The sequence below is a fragment of the Bombina bombina genome, chromosome 2 (genome assembly GCF_027579735.1).
Source record: "Bombina bombina isolate aBomBom1 chromosome 2, aBomBom1.pri, whole genome shotgun sequence".
Classification (NCBI taxonomy): domain Eukaryota; kingdom Metazoa; phylum Chordata; class Amphibia; order Anura; family Bombinatoridae; genus Bombina; species Bombina bombina.
Genome location: NC_069500.1, coordinates 1,315,563,790 through 1,315,582,319, shown reverse-complemented (window position 1 = coordinate 1,315,582,319; position 18,530 = coordinate 1,315,563,790). Strand labels below are relative to the sequence as shown.

The following is an 18,530-nucleotide window of genomic DNA, read 5'->3' as shown; positions in this document are numbered from 1 at the left end:
CAAATTACATAGGAAAACACATTCAAACATCATTTTATATGCAATAAATATTTTGCATTTCATTTTGCTGAGCTTTAGACTGTCAATCAATAGATCTGAAAATAGGAAGAATTCTAAAATATCTGAGAATGCCTCTGCGACATCTTTTGGCCTATATATTATACTGGTTTAAGCATTTCATCCAAGATAAAACGTAGGCAAAAATCATGTGTCTCGTACACTGATAAATTATATATTTGTAGCTTTTTATAATTGTAAATACCTGGGTTATAGCAGCCAGTTTGTATAATAGAAATAAGTAGATTTTTCATGTCTTATCTCATATTTTCATAGCGCCAAAAACTATTATATTTCGGATCACCTCTTCTCCAAGTTCTATTCTGTCTTAAACCAAAAATATCTACTCAGCTAAAACTATTAAAAACACATCCAGTCAATACTTGTGCTGCAAAACATCTGAAACCAATGAATATCCCTGCAATAAAAAGATCAGCGGTGGATGTTCAATAATACCTTAGCAGAACACAGTGAGTATCATTACAGCGACCATAATCAGGATAACTTAACTAACGATGCTAGGTTATAATTATAGTGTCAGAATACAATGGAATGTCTGAAAAAGAATCTTTTTTTTTTCAAACCAGACATTGTAATTTTCTCAAAACCTTTGAACTACACAAACGCAAGTAGTTACATCAGTGTGATGTATGATCAATATTCAGAGAAACGCTAGTGGTTTTGCTATCAACTGCCAAACCTGATATGTGAATTGTATTACTCATTGTGGCTATTCCTGTTCATCCCAAGGGCCAGTTTATTCTCTGAATGATACTTAAGCATTGAACATAATGAAAAGAGTTGTTCTTAAACTGACCTTAGCTGCCGGCAAATGTAGCAACGGACAGTGCTCTAAAGAAAGTTTAATTATCTCTTGCAACTAAAACATTCTTCCTCATTTATTGGCCATGCAACACATTTTTAATCATCCTTCTAGAACAGCAATACAGACTCCATGTAAAACGCTTTAACTGCTGTAAAATCGGTCACTTTTTATTTATCTGAGCTAATGTTCCAAAAACTAAATTAGATTGACACATTATTTATTTTTACTTCAGAATACTAAATATATAGTTCACAGAAAACAAGCCATCCTATTCATTTGGCAAGTAATATACATATGTTTGTTAGCATTGTTTATTGTATTACTATAAAGAAAATACTTCTGCTTAGTAATATTTCTGCTAATAAATGTTAGTAATGCATGACCAGATTGCTTAAAGGACCAGTCAACACATTAGATTTGCATAATCAACAATTGCAAGATAACAAGACAATGCAATGGCACTTATTCTGAACTTCAAATGAGTAGTAGATTTTTTTATAACAAATTTTAAAGTTATGTATATTTCCACTCCCCTTGTACCATGTGATAGCAATCAGCCAATCACAAATGCATATACGTATAGTCTGTGAATTCTTGCACATGCTCAGTAGGATCTGGTGACTCAAAAATTGTAAATATAAAAGACTGTGCACATTTTTTTTAATGGAAGTAAATTGGAAAGTTGTTTAAATTACATGCTGTATCTGAATCATAAAAATTTAATTTAACCTGAATGTCCCTTTAAACTGTATAATGAGCTCCCAGGTCACCACAGCTTCTGAATTACTTAAAGCGACATAAAACACAAAACAAATTGTTCATGATTCAGATAGAGCATACAATTTTAAACAACTTTCCACTGTAGTTCTATTATTACATTTTTTTCCAATTTTTTTTATCTTTTGTTGAAAAGCAGAAAGGTAAATTCAGGAATGTGCACATTACTGAAGCACTATATTCCAGGAGTTCTGCAACAATGCAATACATTATCAAGATCACTAGATGGCAGCACTATTTCCTGTCATGTAGAGCGTTTAAGACATGTGCATTTTACCTATCTAGATATCTCTTCAACAATGGATAACCTGAGACAAAGCAAATTTGATTATTGAAGTAAATTGGAAACTTTTTAAAAATTGTATTTTCTATCTGAATCATGAAAGCACATTTTGGGGTTTTATGTCCCTTTAATTCTGAGAGGTATGCCTTTTTCACAACTTTTAACAATGCTTTATTCATTTAAAGGGCCATAATACCCAAATGTTTAAACACTTGAAAGTGATGCAGTATAGCTGTAAAAAGCTGACTAGAAAATATCACCTGAACATCTCTATGTAAAAAAGAAAGATATTTTACCTCAAAAGTTTCTCAGTAGCCACATCCCATTGTAAAGGACTTCTAAGCAGCATATCAGTATGTCTGTCCCGGGACAGCGGAAGGAGCGAGCTTTCATGCACACTCATCGTATTTCCCTATTCAGTGTAAGGAAGTTTACAATGAAATCTCATGAGAGTTAAGTGAAATCTCATGAGATCACAGTAAAAGAGTTCATGACCTCAGCACTGTTGATGCTGATCGGCTGCTGTTCATTTCTTCATTTATTTATTTTTTACCTGCAGCTGGGCTGCAGCTGAGGATAACTTTTTACACAGAACTTACTCTGCTGGGCTGAGGAGATTGTGAGGTAAAATATCTTCCTTTTTTACATAGAGATACTCAGGTGATATTTTCCTGTCAGCTTTTTACAGTTATACTGCATCAGTTTCAAGTGATTTAGCATATGAGTATAATGTCCCTTTAAGTCATACTATTATTATTTTTTTCCATTTCTTAAGTGGACAATAATCTCTATAAAAAAAATTCTATATATTTGCATTTAAGAAAGTTTAGTTAAAGCTGGTTATTTTAATTCTGAAGCTATGAAGAATAGCTGTGCCTTAAGGACTGATTCCTCACTGGCTGACAAGCAGAACTTCCCCTTTTTTACTAGAGGACAGTGATACAAACCTTTTTTAGCACAAGAACAAATGTTGTATTTAAAAATAAAAGTTACACATTTTAAAACAACCTCTTTTGCAGCAAAGAAAAAATAATTGAACGTCTCTTTAACTAAAAATTTAGCTTAAGATTTATTTTGTAATGCAATTGCTTTAAGGTTCCATAATGCCTGGTTTGTAATAGGACCCATATTTCATTTCCCAGAGAACATTTTAAGGGGAGGTGTTGATGAAATGAAACTTCAACTGACCTACGTTTATTATCTTAATCCCTGGCTAAAATATAAAGTGATGTATCAATGCTAGTGACGAGTTTTCCTCTTGGCCCGTAGTCCATTAACGGAATGTAAATCCAAGCATATGCTTGTGTTAATATCAGATTTCTTTGCCAAGACACTAAATTCTCATTTTATTTTGAGGAATTGGAAACACTTTAAAATCTACATTTTAATTACAGATTATGTAGGTCAGTGAAGGATGTTGTATATTATTTTTAATTGTCATTATGGAAATGGGGAACACGAGTAACATTATCCCTAACAAGCCCTTAAATTTGTCATTCCTCTTTTAAATGTCCTATGTGTTGGTGTTTTCATTCTGAAGAAATACATCTCAAACTGTCTAGAATTATGGAAAAAAAAATCTAATAGGAATTTTTCCTCTGATATATATATATATATATATATATATATATATATATATATATATATATATATATATATATATATATATATACAGTATATATATAAATATATATATAAAAATATAATTATACATTTATATTTATATGTGTAAACAGAATATATATAGTGTCTCTTTTTTCTTTTTATATATATATATATATATATATATATATATATATATATATATATATATATATATATATATATATATATATATATATATAAAAGGTATAGGACAAGACAGGCGCCAGGGGCACACTTCGTGTAATACGTTCAAGTAAATGACAAATAATAGACAGTGGGAAAATTCCACGCTCACCTGGTTAAACCTCAAGATATGAGGTATTTTTATGGCACTAGTGTTAGTATACTCTCACTCCTCGCGGTCCTTCCGTAAATCCACTGTTCCTTAGGAGTTCCTGGGTCTCTGGAGTGTCCCCAATATTTCCTCAATTATAAGGGACAATATGGGATATGGGAGTAGGAGAGAATGTGTACTATTTTATCTGTATCAAAATATACACTACTAACACCATACGGGTAAAATCAGGTATTTAATCACACAAATATATATACATAAAATATTAACAGTAACAAGCACAAAAGACCATTTTAGTCCATAAATAACAAGAAAAAGTTCCTTCCAGCAGTAGGCTATAGAGCCGTAGTCAGACCGAGCAATTGATCCAGCAATCTGGACTGCAGGCAGGGCTGGCTAATGTGCTCTACTATACAAGTATCCAATTATGGAGCAATAAAGGACAGTAGTGGATCCGCTATATTCTGTTCAGATATACAGCAATCCAATCCTTATGCAGCTCCGTGTGAGTTAGTGTGCACTGCGTGCAGTATCGTAGCGTGTGGAGGGGGGGGCGGAGCCTAGCGCGTTTCGTAACCAATGGGTTACTTCATCAGAGGTGTGGGCCGCCCCCAACCTTGATCTATATATGCGTGTGGCTGAGGTAGTTTAGCCTCCTTAGTGCCCCTCTATCGCCATTTTACTTTTGGGCAAATAAATTTTCCTTTTACATCTTGCACATTCGAATCTATATACAATGTTTAAAAGTTAACAATAATAAACTTAACAATAGCACCAGTATTTTACTTTCTAAATCGATTAGATTGTTAAAGCATTACAGGTTATCTAAGCCTTTAAAAACCACAGATTTTATCACATGCTTTTATCGAGTAAATAACAGAATTAGTCTTGAACTGTGTGAGGCATTTCATCTAATACAATTAATTACATAGACTATTGTTTTGCACTCATTGTTGATACAGTTTTACTGACATATAGGTTCATATAGGATAAAATTGATACAAAGTTAATGCAGTCATAGATCTGACTGATACTGTTTGGTTATAAGATATAAAATCACCATAAAACAATCTTTTAAAAGTCTTGTCCTTAAATAACCTTAAAAATTTAAAACAATTTCTAAATTAATATTATTGTTAAAAAAAGGGAGAGACAGTTTGTTCTCTCATAAAACCTCTTTTTAGTGTAGGTATTCTTAAAAAATACATACAGCAAAATATTTTAAAAAGTTAATACAGTGTGTTTTGGATGTTATAGAAAGGCTGCCAGGTCAATATCTCTATTTAACCCTTTAGGTTCTAGGGTTTCAAGTTTATGAATCCAAAACGTCTCTCTTTTGCGTAGCTCTAAGAGTCTACTACCTCCTCTTTTCCCTGGAGTTATGTGATCTATTGCTTTAATAAAAAAATCGTTTTTATTTTTTCCATGAACCTGAGAGAAATGGTTTATTAGCGGGTTCTTAAGAATTCCAGCCTCAATATTCTTCATGTGTTCCAGGCAGCGAATCTTAAGACCCTGCGTCGTATGCCCAATATACCTTTTAGGATTACTGCATTTACATTCTAACATGTAAACTACATGATCTGATTAGGATTTTGTCCTCTGATATATATATATAAATATATATATATATATATATATATATATATATACACAGTATATATATATATATATAAATATATATATAAAAATATAATTATACATTTATATTTATATGTGTAAACAGTATATATATAGTGTCTCTTTTTTCTTTTATATATATATTGTTTTGCACTAAAAACATATTTTTCCAATGGTTCTGTTTTCTAGGAGTGGCTAATATAATCCAACAGATATATATCCATATGCAACAAAATTGGTGTAAACTGAAGGATGGCGATAGAAGAAAACCCATGAAGACAAACAGAATTTATAACATTTCTTTTTTAAAGGAACATAATGTAATTCTACATAAAATGTTTAATTACGCTTGGATAAAAAAAAAAAAAAAGTTTGTATTGTACATTATTTTGCCTGATTGTCATTTAATTAAAAAATGTATTACTGGGTATTTTAAATTATTTAGCTTTCAAGTTGCAATATTTATATAATAATAATAATAAATTAAAATAATTAACATTTAGCTACAAAATATAACTACAATATAAATTATCTTGTAGAACAATCTTGCCAAATTCTGGCAGCCAGAAAAATTACCAGTGCCTAAAATTTAGCTCTGGTTACTTTTTTCTTTTTTTTCTTTTTTTTCTTCAATGTACATAGGCCCATATCTGTCTCCCAAAAACATATGTCTGGTGCCATAAATATTCTTGCTGGCTTAATGTTGATCACAATCCTTGAGAAAAACTGATGTATCTAGAAAAATCCCCATAGACTTTGATAGTGTTTTTCTGGTGAAAATCATAAGATACGTTTTTTTTCTAAAAGGATTGTGATCAAGCTCTAAGTTTGATATCAATTTTCTAACCCCTATTGAAGAGTAGCTTTGGATTTTAACACATATTGGAAAAAAATCTAGAATATTAGGGCAAAAAAATTAAATACAATGCAGACAACCTTTTAAAATGTTAAAATAACAATTTACTTTAAAATATATAGAATAAATTATTAAATTATAAGACTTGGAAAATCTAGGCCCAAATTCACCTGTCCCTGTCCATACCCCCCCCAAAAAAAAAAAGTACAATTTTATACAGCTGCATACGCATTTGTTAAAATAAAACTTATATTTTGTTACAGGGTATTTTTAATTATTTAGCTTTTAAAAGAACTAAGAAAAAATAATTAAAAAATAAATATTAAGCCATAGAGTGAATTTAGAAACTTTAGTATATGTTATACCTTTACCAGATATTATTTGAAGAAAAAGGATAAGGATGTGTTTACTGTTCCGAGAATTTATAAATATTTAATTCACCAGATCACAAAAGAAAGTAATGAGTACACAAAACAGGAGACGGATTACATGCCTTTGTGCACAACTCTATAATGACAGGATGTGAAATTGCCTAGTGATCGCACTACTTATGCAAGCTCACTGGGCACATTTACCAAGAAATACTCTGACAAGTCTTCAAATAATACTGAGAATGAAACCAAAGAGAGCTTTCAGGAAAAAAAAATATTATATAAACATACACACGCATACACACATACATATACACACGCATAGACACACACATACATATACAATCGCGCGCACACACACACATATACACATACACACACATACATATACACACGCACACACACACATATACACATACACACACATACATATACACACGCATACACACATACATATACACACGCATAGACACACACATACATATACAATCGCGCGCACACACACACATATACACATACACACACATACATATACACACACATATACACATACATATACACACGCATAGACACACACATACATATACACACGCACACACACACATATACACATACACACACATACATATACACACGCACACACACACATATACACATACACACACATACATATACACACGCATACACACATACATATACACACGCATAGACACACACATACATATACAATCGCGCGCACACACACACATATACACATACACATACACACGCACACACACACATATACACATACACACACATACATATACACACGCATACACACATACATATACACACGCATAGACACACACATACATATACAATCGCGCACACACACAGATATACACATACACACACATACATATACACACACATATACACATACGCACACAAACACACACATACATACACACACATACATATACACACACATATACACATACACACACATACATATACACACACATATACACATACACACACATACATATACACACACATATACACATACACACACATACATATACACACACATATACACATACACACATACATATACACACGCACACACACACACATATACACATACACACACATACATATACACACACATATACACATACGCACACAAACACACACATACATACATACACACACATACATATACACACACATATACACATACGCACACAAACACACACATACATACATACAGACACACATACAGCTCTGGAAAAACATAGGAGACCACAGCAAAATTATAATTTTCTGTGGTTTTACTATTTCTTGGCATGTGTTTGAGTAAAATGAACATTTTTTTTTTTAAATCTATAAATTACTGACAAATTTTCTCCAAAATTCCAAATAAAAATATTGTCATTTAGAGCACTTATTTGCAGAAAATGACAACTGGACAAAATAACAAAAAAGATGCAGTGTTTTAAGACCTCAAATAATGCAAAGAAAACAAGTTACTATTTGTTTCAGCACAATACTAATATTTTAACTGAGGAAAAGTTCAGATATCAATATTTGAAAACACTGATTTTTAGTCTCAGCTTTAATGCCTCTTGGCATGCTCTCCACTAAATTTAACAGTGGGTGCGAGACACCGTGACTTGTAGGCTTCTCACCCACTGTGAAATTTGGTGGAGGATCGGTGGTGATCTGGGGGTAAATGGATCGGTGGTGATCTGGGGGTAAATGGATCGGTGGTGATCTGGGGATTTCAGCAAAGGCTGAAATTGGGTAGATTCATCTTTGTGAAGAACACTTGTATACATACAAGGTTATCCTGGAAGAAAACTTGCTTCCTTCTGCTCTGACAATGCTCCCCAACTCTGAGGATTGGTTTTTCACAGGACAATGTGTCATGCCACACAACCAGGTGTTGTTGGAGGACCACCAGACCAAGAGCCTGGTATGGCCAGTCCAATCTCCAGACCTGAAAACCTCTGCAATGTGATGAAGATGAATGATCACAAGCCATCAAACATCAAAACATCATAAGCTGAGCTGCTTGAATGTTTGTGCCAGGAGTGGCATAAAGTCACCCAAAAGCAATGTGAAAGACTGGTGGAGACCATGCCAAGTCGCATGAAAGTTGTGATTGAAAATCAGGGATATTCCACCAATTATTGATCTTTGAACTCTTCCTAAATTAAAACATTAGTATTGTGTTTAAAAATGAATATGAACTTTTTTTCTTTGAATTATTCGAGGTCTGAAAACACTGTATCTTTTTTGTTATTTTGACCAGTTGCCATTTTCTGCAAATAAATGCTCTAAATGACAATATTTTTATTTGCAATTTGCGAGAAATGTCAATAGTTTATAAAATAAAACAAAAAATTTTCATTTTACTTAAACACATACCTATAAATAGTAAAACCAGAGAAACTGATAATTTTGCAGTCATCATGATTTTTTTACATTTTTATTCTAAATCCAGTAATCACAATTTTATTTCCCTTTTTGCCGCTCTGCAAATTCAACCCGTTTGTTGTTGGGGGGTTTTATGTCTTGATCACGTTTTTAGATCAGTCAGTTGAAAATCTGGCCGTTAGGCAGATGTGACCCCACGTCATCTGCCTACTTTATTATATGGGCATGTGCGACAATCTAATTCTTCATCTTTGAGTACACTCGTGTTCCCGTTCACACATTGGAGAATGGTTTTGCCAACTATCGCATGCGCAGTTGTGATTGAGGAATAGAAGAAAATAGAGGGGCGCCTCATGTGTAGGATCAACAGATATAAAAATCAGTAATAACAGTAGTAGAGCCAAATGGGTACTTACACACTTCACAAGCACACCAATGTGCTGGTAGTAGCAGGCTGCAGATTCAAATAGGTGTGGCAGCTCACCTCTCAGGTAGTACTGTGATGCTGGAGATGGAAAAGGAGACACAGAAAAAAGCACTACATGTGCAGACTGTTAAAAATATAACAAACGATATTTTCAGTGGTACAGATGGTTACTCACATACTCCATGAGCACACTTATGTGCTGGTAGAAACAAGCTGCAAATTTTAGGCAGGTGTAGCAGCTCACCCCAAATCAGATTTCTTAATGCTGTAATCAAATGGCTCCAATAGGTAAAACAAAGTCCCAAAAAGGTAGAGAGACTCTTATGTATCAGCAGGGCAGTAGGTAGGTAAAGATATCCACTCAAAGGCGTATTTCCAGTAAAATACAAATATTTATTAAAAACAAAAGTTAAAAAACACAACAGAACAATTGCTGTGTTAGGTGGATAAAAAAGGGGTTAACAGTGACCCCAATAATGCAACGCGTTTCTCGGTTTTGCACCGTTTCATCAGGCATAAAATTGTTCTTATTCCTACCTCTCCTGCCTCTGCTTTATATAGCCAGCTAACAAATATTATCCTCCTTTCAGAGGGGTGTGTTTAACAATTAATCACTGACACCTGTCTAAGGTGGCTAGTCTCCTAATTACAAAATGTTAAGGCGGCAAACCTGGTATTCTATGGCCGTTACATTGATGACCTCATCTTTATATGGAAGGGAACCCCAGATGAAGCTATACTATTCACTAGTCACCTCAACTCTAACAATATGGGCTTGTCATTTACACATAATCTACAGGCCGAACAAATTGAATTTTTAGATGTCTGTCTCAGATGGAATGACGTGGGGGATGTTGTGTCTTCCACTTACTTCAAGGAGGTGGATAGTAATAACTTCCTCCATTTCTCCAGCAACCATCTTAATGGTTGGAAGACCAACATCCCCTACAGTCAGTTTAGACGAATCAGAAGGAACTGTAGCACATTGACACTGTATGACAAACAATCAGAGGTCTTAATTACCAGATTTAGGGAAAAGGGATACCCCAATGAGCTCATTAAAGACAGTTTTCTTAAGGCAAGGGGAGAAGATAGAAACACCATCTTAGCTCCCCGTTCAGATAGTCCCAATGAATTAGGAATGGCCCATTTGAAAGACCCTCTTTTCATAACCCAGTATAACTCTGAACATTCCCATATTAAAAAAATCTTAAAGAGACATTGGCCGATAATATTAAAAGATCCAATTCTTAAAAATATTATTGGCAAGACCCCACGGACGGTGTTTCGGAGAGCGACAACTTTAAAGCAAAAATTGTCCCCAAGCAAAATAGTACTATCAAAAAGAAATGGTTTACATACTGCCAAATCTCCCATAACTAGAAGAGAAAAATTAGGCACATTTAGATGTAATAAATCAAGATGTCTCATGTGTAGTTACATCACACATGGTTGTACATCTATAAAAAGTCATACCACAGGAGAAATATTCCACATCAAGAAAAGAATAGATTGTAGTATGGATTATATTATTTACGTTCTGACCTGCAGATGTGGCCTACAATACTTGGGCCGCACCTGCAAGAAGATACGTACAAGGTGGAGTGAACACTTGAGAAATATCAAAAAGACATCACTTAAACATAGTATTTCCAGACACAGCACAATCCAACACCATGGACACCACCACACCTTTGTCATCACTCCCCTTGAACATATTCCCAATCAAATAGGGTTCAATAGATACACTCGCCTGCGCCAGAGGGAAACATACTGGATATTCAAATTCCAGTCTTTGTTTCCCTCTGGCCTGAACGAGTTATTAGATCTGGCGGCCTTTTAAACAATAGTTTCCTTAAAGGACCAGTCAACACAGTAGATTTGCATAATCAACAAAAGCAAGATAACAAGACTGCAATAGCACTTAGTCTGAACTTTAAATGAGTAGTAGATTTTGTTTCTGACAATTTTAAAAGTTATGTCTTTTTCCACTCCCCCTGTACCATGTGACAGCCATCAGCCATTCACAAATGCATACACACTTATTCTTGCACATGCTCAGTAGGACCTGTTGAAGCAAAAAAGTTTAAATATAAAAATACTGTGCACATTTTTTTTAATGGAAGTAAATTGAAAAGTTGTTTAAAATGGCATACTCTAGCTGAATAATGAAAATTTAATTTTGATTGAGTGTCCCTTTAACTAGTTTTAATTTTTTCCACACCCGAATTACAGGTGTGGTTGTTTCATTATTATTAATATATATTTGCACAACAGTTTTATTTTTATTATTTATTTTTTTTTATTTTATTTTTTTTAATTTTTTTTTTCACATATAGAGGACACTTAGAGTTAGGAATCACTTTAGTATTAGCATTTTTTAGTTACAGTTTTAATCTTTAGTGAATAAGTATTTTCTTTGAATTTATAAATAGATTATCTTGACACATTTTTATCACATTAGATGGTCTAATCACCTTTATATTACTGTCACATTTAGTTGCAACATCACACTTTGAGACATATTATGTTATATTATACACCATATTAATATTCACCATATGCTACTTTATGCATTACTCCAAGATTTATCAACATAAATTTGATTTTTTCGTATTGATATACTAGATTTTAGACTGTGTTTTGCTCCACAATTGTGGTTTATTTTGATATTTATTATGTGTGATTTTTATCACATTTTGGGATCGAATATACTATGTAACTATAAAAATTACAAATTTATCTAAAGAAATCGGAACACTAGGGCACTATTTATAATACAGTGCATACCATTTAGTTGAGCCAAGTCAATATTGGGTTAATGTTTCGCTGTAAATTTCATATATGCTGCTTGTGGAGTGCAGCATTGGTAAAATTACCGTAGTATAGAAACCCCCATTAATACCTATAAAGTACAACGTTAGGACATATTATTAAGAGGACAGATTATTTTGTAAAAAGTTTCTGGCTATGAATATTTCTAGATATAGGAAAAAAAACCCACAGAGGTTAAAATTCATATGTACCCCGGCCAATTAATATAGGGAATTAATATAGGGAAATATTACTGATGGATGAGCCATATAACATATATAGTATAGGAATAGACTATCACTGTTGGGAGATCTATAGAATAGATGGAATAAAAAGAAAATCCCCCTTACACTTATACACATACGTATATCAGATAGAAAGCTAGTCTTTTGTACATATACACGTATATTATAAACAACAAATAGACAGTTTCCTTGCATATATAAGTACATTGGATTTCCTTAACATTTTGCAATTAGGAGACTAGCCACCTTAGACAGGTGTCAGTGATTAATTGTTAAACACACCCCTCTGAAAGGAGGATAATGTTTGTTAGCTGGCTATATAAAGCAGAGGCAGGAGAGGTAGGAATAAGAACAATTTTATGCCTGATGAAACGGTGCAAAACCGAGAAACGCGTTGCATTATTGGGGTCACTGTTAACCCCTTTTTTATCCACCTAACACAGCAATTGTTCTGTTGTGTTTTTTAACTTTTGTTTTTAATAAATATTTGTATTTTACTGGAAATACGCCTTTGAGTGGATATCTTTACCTTCCTACTGCCCTGCTGATACATAAGAGTCTCTCTACCTTTTTGGGACTTTGTTTTACCTATTGGAGCCATTTGATTACAGCATTAAGAAATCTGATTTGGGGTGAGCTGCTACACCTGCCTAAAATTTGCAGCTTGTTTCTACCAGCACATAAGTGTGCTCATGGAGTATGTGAGTAACCATCTGTACCACTGAAAATATCGTTTGTTATATTTTTAACAGTCTGCACATGTAGTGCTTTTTTCTGTGTCTCCTTTTCCATCTCCAGCATCACAGTACTACCTGAGAGGTGAGCTGCCACACCTATTTGAATCTGCAGCCTGCTACTACCAGCACATTGGTGTGCTTGTGAAGTGTGTAAGTACCCATTTGGCTCTACTACTGTTATTACTGATTTTTATCTCTGTTGATTCTACACATGAGGCGCCCCTCTATTTTCTTCTATTCCTCATAGTTATACCCGGACCAGTCGGCGAGGAGGAGGCAGCCACCACAGGGCTTTTCCACTTGGTTTTGAAAAGGACTTATTTTTGCCTTGATTTTGTAATTATATTTGGACTTCCCTCATTTGAGAGGATTTTATTTCATTTTTCTTTTATTTTGTTTTATTTTTTTATTTGTATTGTATACACAATTACCAATTTGCATTTTTTAAAGATTATATAGATTAATATCACTATCTATATTATCACTAGCGCCCCCTTACTTTGCTGTAAGGCTATATATACGCAGTTGTGATTGAAATTCAAACAAGAAAAATAATAACAAATTTAACAAATAAAGTTAGTGATTAGTTTATGCTATGATTAAAGAATGCATTGATAGATTATAACTGACTAAACTTTACCTTCACTTTAACTTCAAAACAAAACAAATTTTGCTAACTTACAGGGAAATTAAACTCCAATATTTTTTTTCAGGATTCCTCTAGAACATACAATTTTAAACAAGTTTCTAATTTACTTCTATAATCAAATTTCTTTGTTCTCTTGGTATCTTCTGTTAAAAAACAGGGCAGTAAGCTCCACACTTTTTTGCAAGAATGTTATCCATTTGCAAAAGTACTAGATGACAGCACAATTTTCTGCCATATAGTATAGGTATAGGTATATCTTCAACAAAGAATAACATGTGAACAAGACTAATTTGAGAATTGAAGTAAATTGGATTTTTTTTTTTTTAAATGATAATGCTCAGTCTGAATCACAAACATGTTTTTGTTTTTTTTTATATCCCTCAAATGACCATTTAAATACTTACAAAACACTTATTTTTCATGTCGATCTGTTGCAATGGCATGCTTAATGGTTGGTATATATAAAGAATATAAAAAAATGGTTTTACATTACCCTTAAGTAGTACTTCCAATGTTATGATTTATTTTCCTATTTCATTTTATGTTTTATAACTTTTCATTAATCTATTATGTTTTTCTTTTGCTTCACAACTATAACAGACATGAATTGAAAACAGTTCTGAGAATTAGACATACTTAATGTGTGCCACTTTGTTACTGAGAACAAGCCAGATGGCGCAGAATTTTGTTTCTGGCATATGCATTCCAAGCACCGACAAGGGAGAATATATAAAATGTTACATTTATACCAAAGATCCCCTCAAGCAGTATAATGCATACCAATGATAAAGGCTGGCTCTAATGATAATGAAAATATAGTCAAATTTCTGCTGATTCCAGAAACTAATCAAAAGTACAAAAAAATGGCCCAAAAATGCAACGTTCACATTTTTTTATATATATTTCTACTGTATGTGAAAAATACTTTGGATTTTGGTTTTCAACCAAAAAAGTTATTTGCATTAAAACCATGGGGGATATTTATCAAAGCGTCAACTGAAAATACGCTGCAATTCTGCGTTGTAATTGTCGCGAGATTGATCTGCCGTCGTTATCAAAGCGTCAACATCGGCAAATGTTGAAATTTGTGATGTAACATACGATCCTGCGATCTCAATCCGACGCACATCGATGCGAGTTGGAATTCCAGCGGAATCGTGTTCATTCACCCTCCTATTCGACACTATTTGAAGCTCTCACAAAGTTATCAAAATTTCTACAGTTACGCTCGCGTCTTTTCCAACTCAGCGTACCTGGTTTTCAATCTGCCACCCTTCAGGTTGCGGATGCCATAGAACTCAATGGGAGTGTGAAAACACAGAAAGCTTATGTTCAATGCTGCAAGAGAATGAAGTATATTACATAATAAAAGTAAATTAGAAACTTTATTAAAATTGTATACCCTTTCTAAATCAAACAATATTATTGCTCCACATTTGGTGCACAAATAGATACAGAGATAAAAATGAAATAAATACACAACATAATATAGCTAACTTCCTTTTTATTTTTTGTAAAAATATATGTGCACCAAGTTAAAGCCATGTAATACAAGTCACACTCTCCACTTCGCCCCATATTTGACGCAACACTTTTCACACCAATTATGACGCAAACTTCTAAATAACCCACACACTAGTGAATTGTTCCACCACTTTTGACTGGAATATGCATGATCACATGATTTATGACATCATCCAATCTGATTCAAATTTCACATTATAAACTATCACTAATGAATCAAATTGCTTGATACTTGTGTCATTGATCACTCATCAGAACTTGTAAGTGCCATTTGTTACATTGTGTATTATACTTTGAAAGTATGTACAGTATATGTGAAATTAGTATTAAAGATAAACAGTGATGCTGACATTCAAAGTGATGTTTGATTCAATATAATCTTAAAATGATAGCTCAAAGGGATAGCCCACCTAACTTTAAACTGTCATTAATCAGATACAGCAGAAATTAAAATAACCTCTTTACTGCAATGCTATTTTCAGTGTATTGCTTCCAGCCCATTTTATAACACCTGTGAAGGGGTGTTTTTTAAAACTAGATTGCAATCAGGAGGGGTTAGACAGGTGCAGAGAGAAACCTGGCCCAGCTCTTAAAGGGACAGGAAACCCCAAAATATTCTTTCATGATTTGGATAGAACATACAATTTTAAAAAACTTTCCAATTTACTTCTATTTTTAAATTTGCTTAATTCTCTTGTTATCCTTTACTGAAGGAACAGCATTGCACTACTGGCAGCTAGATGAACATATCTATTTAGCCAATCACAAGAGACAAATGTGTGCAGGCACCAATTAGCAGCTAGCTCCGACTAGTGCAACTTAAATATTTACTTTCCTATCCCTTTAAAATATCCATAGATTGCAAATAAATACATATGATATTCTGATTACATGTTATATTCACAATTAGTCCTGCTCAGAAAAAAGAATACATTTACACTATATACAATAATGTGCTAAAGAGAAATGTGCTTGTTCGTGGATAGTAATGAAATGGTATAAATAAAGTTGGGAAAAACCTGAATAGCTGCGACATCGATGACTGTTAGTTAACACCAGTCCGATGCTCTTCTCACCGTACTTGACGCGCGTGTTTTTGATGGCTTTTTGATAAATAAGGAGATCAGATCCGCGGCTGCGATGTTTGGCGAGCGTATTGACGCCCGCGAATGCAACATAGTTGACGCTTTAATAAATATCCCCCCATGAGTGTTTGTATTGCATTTTCTACATACTTTAGTCACTACCATATTCCTACCCATCACACTCAGTACTAATTGAACCAATTAGCAATCTTAAAGGAATAGTTTTGTCAAAATTAAACTTTCAGGATTCAGATAGAGCATGTCATTTTAATTCAGGTAGAACATGTTATTTTGATTCAGATAGAGCATGCGATTTTAAACAACTTTCTAATTTACTCCTATTATTATTATTATTTAAACAAATACTATTTATTTTCTGATGAGTACATCTAGGAAGTCGCATATAACAAAACCATTATTATTTATTTATAAAGCTACAACAAATTCTGCAGCGCAAATACAATATTTTTAAGACGCTGGACAAAAATTTTCGAATACAGGGGGAATTGAGTGCCCTATTCACGTGGGAATTTACAATCTAGAAGGGTAGAAAGTAGGGATGGGCGAATGTTTCGCAACATTCGAAAAACGGCACGAATTTTAACACATTCGTTCGAATCGAATTTCGAATGTTTACATAACCTTTTAACATTCGATTTTAGAATGTTCGGTTTCGAATTTTACGATTACATTCGAAAATATTCTTTTAGAAAAATTCGAATTTAGATTGTAATAGTATTTCTAATGCTTTTCTTTAAATGTAATATTCGAATCATGCAATATTCGAATTCGAAAAATTCGAATTTAGATTGTAATAGTATTTCTAATGCTTTTTCTTTAAATGTAATATTCGAATTATGCAATACGTGTATTCGAATTCGAAAAATTCGAATTTAGATTGTAATAGTATTTCTAATGCTTTTTTTTTAAATGTAATATTCGAATTATGCAATATTCGAATTTGAAAAATTCGAATTTATATTCGAATTCGAAAAATTCGAATTTATGTTTGTAATAGTATTTCTAATGCTTTCTTTAAATGTAATATTCGAATTATACAATATTCTATATGGAAACATATATTTGTATATATATTTGTATCTATTATGTATCAATTTACTAGATTCCCGCCCTACCACATGAACTATTGAACTTCTGAATAGTATTTGTTAAATAGAATGTTAAATTTGAAATTTTGAATGTGGACATTCGATATAATTATAAACATTCAAATTTGAAAGTGACATTCGAAAACTGTAAATAACATTTGATTTTCGAATTTTTAAGAATATTTGTTCTTATCGACATTCGGATTTAGAATTCGAATTTCGGTAATAACATTCGTTCTACATTCGAAATTCAAAAATTTACACATTCGCCCATCCCTAGTAGGAAGGTGAGAAACAGAGGTAGGGACTGTGAAGAATAATGTTAGTGTAGCGAGAGATGAGGGCAACTATTAGGCAGTGGAATTTGTTTGTTACAAACACAGAAAAAAAGCATATTTTACATTATGCACATTAGCAATCATCATGTATAGGGACACATGCTATCCAAGCTGCCAAAATCTCTAACCTGTTAGCTTTATGTCAGCGTCTGTAGACCTTCTGCGTGGAAAAATAGGGTTAGATAGAATTTAGTTCCATTGTACAACTACTTTGGTCACGTTAACAGGAATTGATATGTAAGAAACTATTTTTCAGAAGTCTAAGTAAAACTTTTAACCTTAGACACTCAGTTATGTATCATGGCAATATTTTTGGTTTAACCCTCTGACTGACAGAAAATGTAAAGCACTGCAGCCATGTCTGGGAGAGGTATGGTTACATTTATCAATTTTAAATACATTCAAAAGACATATTTCATTAGAGCATTTAATTTTTAAACCTGCTTTTG

The 18,530-nt window shown here is 33.1% G+C and overlaps 1 protein-coding gene across 1 annotated transcript in view; it reads right to left on the bottom strand.

Annotated features, from left to right (window-relative positions):
* SORCS2 (sortilin related VPS10 domain containing receptor 2) overlaps positions 1 to 18,530 on the bottom strand; it is a 1,789,666-nt gene that overhangs the window by 1,747,949 nt on the left and 23,187 nt on the right. The window lies entirely within an intron of this gene.